The 13,293-nt window shown below is 41.6% G+C and overlaps 1 protein-coding gene and 1 long non-coding RNA gene across 8 annotated transcripts in view; one reads left to right on the top strand and one right to left on the bottom strand.

The window, feature by feature from the left end:
* LOC121293829 overlaps positions 1 to 8,830 on the bottom strand; it is a 56,082-nt gene extending 47,252 nt beyond the window's left edge. For 2 of the 4 annotated variants that reach the window (XR_005946609.1, XR_005946608.1), the window contains exons 1-2: positions 8,716 to 8,830; positions 4,636 to 4,876 (exon numbers count right to left, since the gene is read on the bottom strand). This is a non-coding gene — a long non-coding RNA (uncharacterized LOC121293829). Of the gene's footprint in view, positions 1 to 174; positions 1,046 to 4,594; positions 4,877 to 8,715 lie in introns of those variants that run through there. The other 2 variants (XR_005946607.1, XR_005946606.1) reach the window with 2 other exon arrangements.
* The window catches only part of LOC121293828 (phosphoinositide-interacting protein-like), a 33,110-nt gene continuing 27,225 nt past the window's right edge, over positions 7,409 to 13,293 (top strand). For 3 of the 4 annotated variants that reach the window (XR_005946604.1, XR_005946605.1, XM_041217201.1), the window contains exon 1: positions 7,584 to 7,683. The gene's annotated coding sequence lies outside the window, so the exon portion shown is untranslated. Of the gene's footprint in view, positions 7,536 to 7,583; positions 7,684 to 13,293 lie in introns of those variants that run through there. The other variant, XM_041217202.1, reaches the window with a different exon arrangement.

The following is a 13,293-nucleotide window of genomic DNA, read 5'->3' as shown; positions in this document are numbered from 1 at the left end:
TTACACAAAAAGAACACATGGACCCCAGAAAGTCCATAGATTCTGTGCGGCAGATTTGCTTCCATAACAGGAAAATTTGAAATTAATGGGAAGCTGGGAAAAGATGCTAAGAGCTTAAGATCTTAACCTGAATAAGAACATTATACATGGAGTCTGACAAAGAGACATATATAATTAACAGCCTGCTGAACTTAAAACCCAGACAATTGTAATTAACGCTACAGCATAATTCACGTTCGTTGCAGCTACTGATATGAATCTGTCATATACAGCATGATTCTAATAAAGTAACCATTTGGCATATTATGCATCAACACAATTTCCTTCACATCCTGTATTGCTCAGTAAATGTTTTTAACTGCAGGTCTCATACCACAGAAAATCCCATACTGTCAGATGTCACAGTGATCAAACTCAAACGTGGTATCCTCCTCCAAGTTCCGGCAGGGATATTCAGGCTGGTAATCCTCAGCCTCGGTCTCCCTAGTGTTAAGAAATCCATTGATCAGTGTGTCCCTGTGTGTCCCTGTGGACATCGTAATATTTCAAGGGTATTCCAATGCTGTTGCATTGTTTCCACCTAGTAACAAGGGTGGGACCCACTGTGAGTGTGTTCATAGGTTCTTCACATCAGTTCAAGAGTCAGTGAAGAGCAGTTCAAGGGTCAGTCAATTTTAGTCAGTCAGTAAGTCATGAGCAGGTGAAGAAAAAGACGACCATCCCCATGCAGCTAAAGTGCTGATGTTCGCCCTGGGAGCTTTCTGGTAACTCAGTCGGGGTTCAGACGAAGCCCCAGTAGGTATTTGCTTGTTCCATGCTGCTGAGAGGGTTCAGCTTAGGAAAAGCTTTGGGAGCCGTTGATAGCTCGGTGCAGACAAGAGTTGGGGCTCAAGAAATCCCAAGTGACCGGGTGTGTCCAGAAGCAGGGAGAAGAGACTGCAGACAGCAGAGGTGTTGTGGTGAGTAGACTCCAGGCAGCACAGAGGTGTTGTGGTGAGCAGATTCCAGGCAGTCATGGCTCGAGAAAAGTCCTGAGCATCAAACCCTAGAAGGGAGCAGTCGGTAAGGCAGCTGAGTCAGAGCGGCTTTGAGGGAGTTCCAAGGCTATATATTTGAAAGTACGGAATTGGGATCCCTTGTGAAGAAGACACTGTGTAATTCACAGTGAATGCTAACATCTGGGTGGGCTCTTGAGAAATCCACTGATTGCATCTGTCATTTACTCTGTAGTGTGGTGTGTTCAGCCAGTTTGTCTGTTAACTCATGTGTACCTCATGTTAACCTTGAATGTTACAGAATAAGATACATCTTGTAAATTGTCTTATCTTTCTAAACTTGTATAATAAATTTTGGGGTTTTTTTGTTTGTTCAAAACCTGTGAAATCTTGAGGCTTTATTCCAAAAGCAGGTGTCTTTAATCTCAATCTTTAACTACCTTAAACAAAATGTTACTGATCCCTAACTGGACCTCCCCACACATCCCAGGGTTTGACCAAGGATCATAGCACTAAAAATAGGTGGAATTTTGAAATGTTCTTCCAGATATTTTATGAATAAAATACATTTTTCAAAAAAAAATCTCTATAAATGTTCCCCTTCATCTCTGGGCAGAAAGATAGACTGTTGGCATTTTTATAGCATTTTTAATTACCTCAGGACTTGGCATCAATGAATACTTTTGAAATGTAGTCACTGTCGTAATGAAGGGAAATGTGGCAGCCGTTTTGCACACAGCAAGGACCCAGAATGAGGAGAAGGACCAAATAAACTTTTGTGTTAATGCTGCTCGAGGTTAAATGTTGGCCATAACACCAAGAGATTTCCCCTCCTCTTCCTCAATAGTGCCATGAGAAAGCGGACACATAGCCATCATGGATGGAATCAGGTCAAGATCTGACTTAAAAATACACGAAGTCAAGCACGATGAGGCCCACCTCCCCCACTTCCTCCATGACACATAGTTTTGCCTTGGCACTAGATAGAGTATAACTCCAGTCAGTGATAAATGTCCAAGCTTCCTTCGCTTATCTTCTCTGGGCACCTGTCAGTTTGCTTCTTTCTTATTGGTTCAGACTCCAGGAACTGCTCAGCAGTGTGTTACAAGCATCTATATTGGGCTCAGACTGAGGACTGCCTCTCCGGGGGAACAGGAATCGCAGGACATCAGAGTGAAGCAGGAATCAGAAACTGTGCAGAGGCCCAGGTTAGCACAGAAGCTCCATCAGCATTCTTTAACATTGATGCAGACTGCCCATATTAAGAGATCTCTCAAAGGGTAATACACACAGAGAAATTTGAAGTACCAATGCTCCAGTGTTCATAGAATCATACAGCAGAGCAGAGGCCATTTGTCCTATTATACCTGTGTTAGCTGTTTATAAGAGCTACCCAGTTAGAAAGGTCATCAACTTGAAACTTAACTCTATTTCTGTCTCCACAGATGCTGCCTGACCTGCTGAGCATTTCCAGTATTTTCTGGCTTTCTTTATAATCGTCCCACATCCCTGCTCCTTCCTTGTGGCCCTACAAGTTTTTCCCTTTAAGCACCTATGGCTAGAATGTGGAGCTCACTACCACAAGAAGTGGTCAGATGCATTCAAAAGGAAACTAGGTGAGTACATGGGGAATAAAAGGTTCGGCTGATGAGGTAGATGGGATGGGAGAATACTCATGTGGAGTATACACATCAGAACAGACTATTTGGGCCAGTTAGCCTTTTTCTGTGCTGCTGATTCTATTTAATATATTCACTTCACAGAATCACAGAAATGTAATAGTGCAGAAGGAGGCCATTTGGCCCATCATGTCTGCACCAGCTCTCCGAATGAGCACCTCCCCTAGTTCCATTCTCCCCCCTTCTCCCCGTAACCCTGCACATTCTTCCTTTTCAGATAACAGTCTAAGTCCCTTTTGAATGATTCAGTTGAACCTGCCTCCACCAATCTCTCAGGCAGAGCATTCCAGACCCTAACCACTCGCTGCGTGAAAAAGTTTTTCCTCATATCACTACTGCTTCTTCTGCTAATTACATTAAATCTGTGCCCCCTCATTTTCAATCCTTTCATGAGTGGGAACGTTTCTCCCTATCTACTCTGACCATCTCATGATTTTGAATACCTCTACCAGGTCTCGTCTCAGCCTTCTTTTCTCCAAGGAAAACAGTCCTATCTTCTTCATCTATCTTCATAACTGAAGTTCCTCATCTATGGAGGCATTCTCATGAATCTTTCCTGCATTCGTTCCAATGACTTCACATCCTAAAGTGCAAGGCCCACGCTTCTCTTTTAACAGTTACAAATCCACATCCACCTCCCTTTCAGGCAGCGTATTCCAGATCTTAACTCAATTTCCAAGCCTCAACATTCCCTCCAAATGCAGCTCTGCACTGGCAACAACATAAGCTACAAAATCTATGGATCACATTGCACAAATGTGCCAGGGCCGAAGATAATTACTCCATAAAACAATGATTAGTTGTCCTATTCTTTGAAACAAATATGTTTAATAGTGTTTCACTGCAAGAAACACACACAGGGTGATTGACGTTAGATGGATCCTTTTTAAGTAATTATTTCCAAATTGAAGAAATAATCCTGATGCTGAGGAATGCACATCGGGACCAGTGGATAACAGTTTTGGGGAAACAATGACAATTCATTTTGAAGCTACGTAGGATCGACACATTGTTAATTACCCAAGATGTAAGTTTGGGTCATTTCTGGGTAAAATTTCTGTACATATAACATTGGCATGCAACTTACTCTGTAAAAATGCAGTTCTAAGCTATATTTATATAAAATAGAATGGATGTGAAGGTAATTAATATCTCATAAAATATTATAGCTGAGGGGAATTATCCATTTTGGAACATTAGCTTTAAACTGGAAAAACAACGATAGGGAAACTTCCTCCATTAACTGTAGTGAAATTGTAAACACAATTTATAAGGAACGGGCTTATGATTTTATAACACCCGGTACACAGACGAAATCTTTCTCCCAAGGCAAGATTCATCATCTCACCCCAAAAATATAATTAGAATAACATTTTGCATTAAAAGAATGAAAACATGGCATTTATATAGTGGCTTATGCAACCTCAGTCTGTCCCAAAGCACTTTACAGCCAATGAAGTGCTTTGAAGTGTAGTCATGTCAGAAATGCATTAAGCCATGAAGATGCAGGAATAGAGAGAGGGAAAATAAATGTATTCTGGAAGCAGGGTTTATCATCAATATATGAACCAAGATCAAATAGTGAGTGATTAACATGGGTGGGACAAATTGATAATTTAAACAGGCCCTTAATCCTATTGTTATAGCTGCTTGTAACAAGTAGAGTCATTTATGGCACAGATGGAGCCCATTCAGCCCATCAAGTCTTTGCTGGTATTTTTTGTGGAGCAACCTCATCAATCCCATTCCTCCAAACTATCCCCTTAGCCCTGAATAAAAGGATTTTCCTCAAGAAGCGGTTTGCATTAATATTCAGTGGGGAGTTATATCCAAATACAGTTAATATGCGATTGGTGTAATAGTGTTCAATCATTAAGAATAATTGTTAAGCATAAAAATGACTTACAAAATACCATTTGACACATTCTTAAGGTTTAATTTTAGTACAGACTAGTACCTACTTAAAGTGATGCAGGTTTGACAAACCCATTCAATACTGTTAGCTTCACATCATTTTCTGGCCAGGAAGAATGGAATCCTGCACAGGCAGGTTCACATACACTCACAGAACTGCACATTGTTGTCCCGTGATGCCTTTTTAAAATGACGATCCGTCTCTTTCTTTTTTCCAAGGCCTAATGATCAAAAACCACAAATCTAATGTCTAATTGGTCCATTTGTCAATCCTGTCAATCACGAAATCTATAAGAAAAAGCATGGTCGTATATTTAAAGCTCGATTCATCTAAAATGATCAAATCTGTTCTAGAACATGCAGTCTGACATTTTCATGTGCCACAATAAGCATCCTTACAAACTTTAAATGTTTTTAGTGTTGCTTTAGTGCCATGTTATGGTTGTGTCAGTCTGTGGGTTTATACACCCAGCTGTAAAGTAGACTTTGTGGATTTGCCAACTGAAAGTGTGCAATGAAGATCAAGTGGTTTCTATAACGTGTGGCCAATCTGCAACACCAGTCTTATGCCTAGACACCAAACAGAAAATCCACCTCCTGTCCTTTAGAAAGTGAGTAGGAACTTCCCAAACTCATTTCCATTGGGGCCTGTGTTAAAGAAAGGGCTTTCAGTTCATCAATTTGGCCTAGAATTAAATCCTGAGAGTGAAGCAACAATCCATCCCTCCACCCCTAAAAAAAAATTGCTCTTGCTGAGTGTAAATCCACAATCCAAATTGCCTGTGATTTGCCATTAGTTACCACAGAAACAAAACACACAGATGCAGGCCATTCGAAGCTAGTTCTGAAGAACAGTCATACTCAACTCAAAACATTAAGTCTGTTTCTCCTTCCACAGGGGAGGCAGTGGCATAATGGCATTGCTCCTGGACACTAGACCTGGGTTCAAATCCCACCATGGCAGAGGGTGAAATTTGAATTTATTGAAAAGCTAGAGCTAAAAGTCTGATGATAACCACAAGACCATTAGTGATTGTTACCCATTGAGTTCACTAATGCCCTTTAGGGAAGGAAATCAGGTCTGGCCTACATGTGACCTGCAGCAATGTGGTTGACTCTTAAATGCCCTCTGAACAACGGCAATTAGGGATGGGCAAAAAATGCTGGCCTTGCCAGTGACACCCACACCCCATGAATGAATTTAAAAAAAGGATGTTGCCAGACCTGTTGAGCTTTTCCAGCACACTGTCTTTTAATTCAATTAGTCTTATTACCTCCTGCTCTTTCCTCATAGCCTGGGAAATGTATCAGGGTTGTCCAAAATACAACCTGCCACAGTCTGGCCTGCCAAGGTTTATATCTGGCCCACCAACCGTGGGGAGAAGAAGGGGGAAGGGAGAGAGGGAGGAGGGATAGAGTGAGAGAGGAGGGAGAGTCACTGTCACCCCCCCACCCCTCACTCATACCCTCCCCCCACCACCCCCACTCTTATGGAGCTGTCAGCAACCCTGCTCCCCCCCAAGTATATCATCAGCAATCACTCTCCCACCCAGACCCCCCACTGGTCAAAGCGTCACTGGCCCCCTGTTTGAGAAAAAGATTTAAATGTGGCCCCTCACAAGAAAAGGTTGGACACCCCTGGGTTCTGTCCAATTCCCTTTTGAAAGTTCTATTGTGTCTGTTTCCACCATCCTTTCAGGCAGGTACATTCCAGATTGTAACCACTTGCTGCAGAAAAACATTTCTCTTCATCTCCTCCCTGGGTCATTTGCCATAATGAAGTTTCAGCCATACATGGAAAGCTGTAAAGGGTGGATGATTCAAAAAATGTAAACGTCTTATTTAAGTAGGTGCTAAGACCTCAAATAAGTCTTCGTGGCAATTGGCAAATCTTGTTTAATTAAACAAAGGGAAAGATTAAAGAGCAGCACATGACATTCATTGTAGCAAGGTTACAAAGGAGCGATGTGATATGTCCTTTGATAATTTACTTCAATGCAGCATGGCTGTAAACAAATAGAGCTATAAGTTTTGCTTTTTTTTTTACAGAGTTTTGACTCTTCATATGTTACTTGTTTTATTTGTTCATGAGATATGGGCATCGCCGGCTAGGTCAGCGCTTATTGCGCATGCCCAATTTCCTCTAAGAAGGTGCTGGTGAGCCACTTTCGTGAACTGCTGCTGTCCATGTGGAGTAGATGAACTCACATTGCTGATAGGGAGGGAGCTGCAGGATGTTGACCCAGCAACAGTGGAAGTCATGTCATTCCAAGTCAGGATGGTGAGTGACTTGGAGGGGAGCTTGCAGGTCGTGGTGTTCCCATGCACCTGATGACCTTGTCCTTCTAGGCGGCAGAGGTCACAGGTTTGGAAGGTGCTGCTCAAGAAGCTTTAGGGAGTTGCTGCAGTGCATCTTGTAAATGGTACACATTGTGCACCAGGGGTGAAGAGAGTGGCTGTTTCAGGTGGTGGAAAGGGTGCAGATCAAATGGGCTGATTTTCCTGGATGGTATCACGTTTCTTGAGTGTAGTGCAGGAAGACCTTAGATCTGTCCAGGGAGTTTATAATACTGATGAAAAGTTAGGGAAATTTCTTATTCCCTCGCACCACATCCCAACACCGATGAGTTTAAAAAAGACCCTTCAAGTTATTCAAATATATCAATTTTCCCATTAATTTTGTACAGGTGCAGTAGATATAAAGCAGTAAGGGAATTACACAGGGGGGGTAAAAGTACTATGCACCCTTCTGTAATGTGCTGCAAAATTAAATAGTGCAACCAAAACAGTCCGAAGGAGTATCTGCAGTTTGGAAACTGACGCCAGGCTCATGATGATGTAATTCAGTTCCTCCGCCCCAGGGAAAGACTTCCCCTGTCGCTATTCGGATTATGAAGCCTCGCTGATCCGCATCCCTGGCTCTTTGGCATTGAGCTACACTTCCCAAGTGAGTCCCGAAGGAGTGGGGCGCAGCCTTGACCCGTTTTGTGGGGGTGGGGAAGGGGTGGGGGTGCATTCCAGAGACGGACCCTTGGCCTCTGCAGAGAGAGAGAGAGAAAAAAGGGGGAAGAAAGCTGGAAAAGTGGCGAAATAAAGTAAGTATCTCCATTGCGAGGCTTCGCTACTGTGGGCAGCAAGGCGAAGCGAGGGAGAGCAGCAACTATAGGGATGGCTGTGGGCGAGGAGTTGACATAGGAGTTAGATATCGGCTCAAAGGGCGAGGAAGGAAAGGTGTGTGTGTGAAACAGGAGCGTGTGGTCGTTCAGTTGCTTTCCAACAATCGCACGTACCTTTTAATGACCTGATGCCTTTAGGCAGAAATTTCGGGGCCGTACAGAAATAAAGGCTGGCACTGAACGGGTTAATACGAGCCTGAAACACGACTCCAAAGATCTAAACAAGACTCCACTTTTTTTTTTCTCTCTAAACATTTACAATCGAGTCGAAGGTTGGAAACGGATCGCAAGTTACCATCTGTCTAAAGTCGAGGTGCCACCCCCTGTCTCATGCAGCGAACAGTCTCAAAGACAAGTTCAGGATTTGGGAAGAAAGTTGGGGTTGTAGGGGGATGTTGGGGGATGGGGGTGGGCTGGTGGTGAATAAAGTGGCTGATATCTGTGGAAAAAAAAACAGTAAAAACTGGGAAGTAAAGATAGTGGTCTGAACTGGTCGTGTATACTTTAAAATGGAACGCCAGTAAAAACTGGGAAATGAGAGTATTGTTTTTTCCCTATTAGATAATCTGACCGAGCCACTTGTGTTTAGCACGGGCAAGGATTTAACTGTGAACCTGTCACGGGCAGAAACATGGACATTGTGGAAAACAAAAACAGAATTACCTGGAAAAACTCAGCAGGTCTGGCAGCATCGGCGGAGAAGAAAAGAGTTGACGTTTCGAGTCCTCATGACCCTTCGACAGAACTTGAGTTCGAGTCCAAGAAAGAGTTGAAATATAAGCTGGTTTAAGGTCTCCGCCGATGCTGCCAGACCTGCTGAGTTTTTCCAGGTAATTCTGTTTCTGTTTTGGATTTCCAGCATCCGCAGTTTTTTTGTTTTTATGACATTGTGGAAAGTTGGAGGAGGTGAAGTGGTTAATCTGTGTGGAGCTGTCACACTTTGATCTGTACCGTTTGGGTGAAGCTGATGGTGTGAAAGCCTTCCTAGGATTTCAATAGGAGCTTCAGAGGACAATGCAATAGATGGAGCCTGTGCAGGACCAGCTGTACTGCGACCCAATGCAAATATTTCTGTGGAGGCAGAAAGGGAGTAGTGTTGGCAGAAACTGGGAACCACACCCAAAGCTGCCACAATAACTCCAATAGTAAATAAAGGAATAATCCGGAAGTAAAACAAATGGACAGCTGTAGAAATAAAAATAGTTGGTCAGTCAGGACAGTTTTGCAGAGTAAATCAATATATAACGTTTAGAAAGCCATCAGTGTATTTATAATACTGCAGTACTAGTGCAAATGTGCCCTGTATCTATATTTCTCCCATCCCCCAACCGATTTATACTTGGGAAATAAGCATTCTCTGGTGGAAGGAACACTGGCCCCAAACCAACAATGATTTGCATTTATATAGTGCCTTTAATGTGGTAAATGCCCCAAGGTACTTCGTATGAACATAAGCAGAAAACATATGGAATGGAGCCACCTAAGGAGATATTTGGACAGGTGGTTAAAGAATTAGGTTTGGAGGAGTGTCTTAAAGAGGGGAGGGGCAGTAGAGAGAGGCAGAAAGGTTCAGAGCTTAAGGCCTAGATAGCTGACAGTCTGACAGTGGTGGAGCAAAATAAATTAAGAATTCGCAAGAGGCCAAATTTAGTGGAATGTAGTGTTCTCAGGGGTAGAGGGAAAGTTATGGGACTGGAGGAAGTTACAGTGATGGGGAGGTGCAAGTTTGTTGAAGATTTGGACATAGAGATAGAAATTTTAAATTTGAGGCCTTGCTCATCTGAAAGCTAACATGGGTCAGTGAGCACAAGAGTGAAGGAGGGAACAGGTAGGATATGGGCAGCAAAGTTCTAAATGAACTGAAGTTTCAGAGGGCGGAGGATGGAGGTCGGCCTGAATAGGCAAGTCTGAAGGTAACAAGGTATGGATGATGGTTAAACCTGCAGATGATTTGAGGGAGGGGCAGAAGTGAGTCACATTACAGAGGTAGAAGGTAAGCAGTCTTGGTGATGGGGAGGATGTGACATCAGAAGCTGAGCTCAGGGTCCATCGGAACATCAAGGTTGCCAACAGTCTGGCTCAGCATTAGAGAGTGCCAGGGAGGGAGATGGAATCAGTGGATAAGGAACAGATTTTCAACCACTCTGAGATGAGCTTGGCACTGTGAAAGGCATTTTGGACATGCATGAATCATTGCCACAGGTGTGACTCACATACTACTGAACTCTGAACAGTTATGAAATCTGGAGTGGATAAAAGTAAAGGCTCATGATAAAAACATTGGGCTTGTTTTGGAAAATACCTCATTTATGATGCACCTTGCTTATGTAATTCCAGACATTATGATGGCCCATGCCCAGCTCTACACCCAACCTCAAGCAGTCAGTATTGCATGTAACAGAAAGGGTTATGAAATACACACTGGAATAGTTTCAATCCTTCTGTTATAATCAATCACAGTTCTTGTAAAGTGGAAACATAGTATCTAGTATAGCTGCGCATATGATTCAACTTTGATCTGATTGAATATAGATGTAAAATTGTCAAGGAACAGCATTTTTATAAGACGTTTTGTTGGAAGATCAAATTCTAAACTTCCTGGCATTTCTGTATGGTTATATTTCATGTCAATTCTGCAAACTTTTAGTCCATTGACAGCTCCACCTGTTTGCTGTAATGAATAGGGCTTTGCTATAACTGTAGCAACTTGTGTTTGTACAGCACCTGTAACATAAAAAAAATGTCCTGAGGATTCAAAGAGAAACCTACATTAACCTACATTTTAAAAAATTGAAAAATTCTGTCCATTAATAAAGAACTTTCAACATGAATTTGCATTGATATAGCATGTTCAATCCTGCAATCTTCCAGGATGCAGTATGTTACTGCAATATTAACTATTGCTTTTCCATGGAGTTTGGACTTGGATTTAGATTTGGAAAGGATTGGTAGAATCAAATACATTCTCCTGGAGCCCAATCCAACTTTTTCATTATTTTAAGTGGCCAACCCTGCCCCATCACTCACTGGATTAAATTTGTAGCATTGATGTTCTAAACTTCAGCTAACCTGACACTATACGTAGAAATTTAGCTATGTTGACAACTTGTGAGACTGACCTGATGGTGCGTTAAGATATCACCTTTACACAGACCATCAGTTTTGATTAGTTTATTTCTGAAAAGGCCAATACCCTTGTTAAAAGCCCTCACTATCAACATTCTGCTCTCTAGCCCTCCCCAATCAAACATTTCACCACCATTACTGCTCTAAAGCTTGCATCCCCAATTTGAGCTCACAACTTAACATTTTCAGATTTGAACCAGCTTTGTTCTTACATTTCTTTTTCTTAACAATACCAAAAATGAAACCACTAATAAATGCAAAATATGATGTAAATGAAAAAATACTTAAAAAAACAGAAAACCTAATGATATAACATCTATAAATAGATCCAGATTATTGACATCAACGCAAGACTTTGAAGATTTGTCAGCAGCAATACATCTATATGAACATGTTTTGTTTACCTTGCTATGGTGTTTCAAGTGGTCTCTCCCTATTGGAGTGGCCTAAGTAATGCTCAGTAGAGACCGAACTGAAGTCAGTCAAAACCCATTAAATAAAACAGACATGATCATTAGCTTTAGGATTATCATTAGGATATAAAACTTTATATTTCACAGAATCATAAAACATTTCTGAATGCATGAATTGGTCCCAATTTTTGATCAGTTTAAAATACAGTTCAATCCCTTAATTTGATTATACAGGAAAAAGATGTGCACTGGTAATACAAGTGCAAATCTTTGGTAATACAAGTGCAAATCTTTGGTATCCAAATGCAGCTCTCAGCTACAGTTCTCAGAGAGTGTGGTTTTTTTGATTGCCTATTCTTGTAAAAGCATCTCCCTGTCAAAGATTCATAAGTAATGAGACTTGTACAGAAATAAGTCAAGGAGTTAAACTAAATATACATAGTATTTAAACCACTATTAAAATATAATAACCCTCATATCCAGGGCGGTTTGACATCTCATGATAAATTTCACAAATCTCTGTACTAACCACGCGCAGTACAATAATCTGAGCAAATACCACAATTCTTCATTGCGAGTGTCGGGTTGCAGTGAAAGTGCCAGACTTTGAGTTAAACTGAGTGATAACCAATTCACTTAGCTTAATTCTAAAAGGTTCTGGAGTGTAAGCTGATTATAATTGATTAGGTGTGATAGTTTACAAACTTCCTGCTTCCCTTTATAGTTTGCCTAACACTGGCTCTACTTGTCCCACCTCTCGCCAACAACCCCCCCCCCCACCCCCCCTTTAAACCAGTTTATATTTCACCTCTCTTCTACTTTTACTTAGTTCTGTTGAAGGGTCATTCGGACTCAAAAGGTTAACTGTGTTCCTCTCTGCAGATGCTGCCAGACTTGCTGAGTTTTTCCAGGTATTTTTGTTTTTGTTTTGGATTTCCTGCATCCGCAGTTTTTTGCTTTTATTTTATATAAGATTTCTAATATTGGATAACCAGTACCTATCATGCAGGGAATAGTAAGTATCCTCATTCTTATTGAGGGGGCTGCTTAGCATCTTACAACTGCTATGTGAAGCTTGTGTAACTGATAATCTTCATCTCTGCCCCAGTCTGAAATCACTATGGTGTGTTTGTTTTTCTTAGTTTATAACGTGTGATGTTACTGCGGACAGTTTTATTCTGTTGTCGATTTGCTTATTTTGCTACTGTCACATGGACTTTGATGCTAAAACACTTTATACATGATGGCAGCACCACTATTTTTATTTTTCTGATTATTGATTGTGATGTAATCATTGCAAGTTTCCCATGTGCCAATCTAAACTTGATTACCGTGAAATAACACTGCCATTGCTTATTACATAACAGTGTGTCAAAACCTTTGCTGAAGTGTACATGTGTATATATCTTCTTGCCAGCTGAGTGCTAATTTGTGGTATTAAGTAAGAATTATCTTCATGACCTTTAGGGAAGGAAATCTGCCGTCCTTACCTGGTTGAGCCTATATGTGACTCCAGACCCACAGCAATGTGGTTGACTCTTGTCTGAACAAGGGATGGGCAATAAATGCTGGCCTAGTCAGCGATGCCCACATCTCATGAACGGATAAAACAAGAGCACCATGTTGGATGGATTGGCTGCTGAAAAACCAGTGCCAAAATATGCATTTCTTTCATAGTTAATAAATGCAACAGACTCCAACACTTTTTTCCTCTTGGTATTTGAGGAAGATAGTTTGAAGTGGGAATTGTTTTCACTTTAATTCAACCTTTCTATTTTCCCTGCTTCCCTTCCTTTTCACACCACCAAAGCCCAGAGACCCAAAATGAAGGCTGAGTCACTTAGGGCTCTGTACCATGCTTGTAAGGGTGCTCACTTGGTGTCCCAGCATGCGCCAGAAGTGTGCAAAGTGAGCAGATCAGTGTTAAACATTGATTTGGCACCTGTTATCCTGGACCTCACAGGTCCTCATAACACCATCTCTTAAACAC

The sequence above is a fragment of the Carcharodon carcharias genome, chromosome 22 (genome assembly GCF_017639515.1).
Source record: "Carcharodon carcharias isolate sCarCar2 chromosome 22, sCarCar2.pri, whole genome shotgun sequence".
NCBI lineage: Eukaryota > Metazoa > Chordata > Chondrichthyes > Lamniformes > Lamnidae > Carcharodon > Carcharodon carcharias.
Note: the sequence above shows the minus strand (reverse complement) of the source record. Positions and strands in the feature narration are given on the sequence as shown.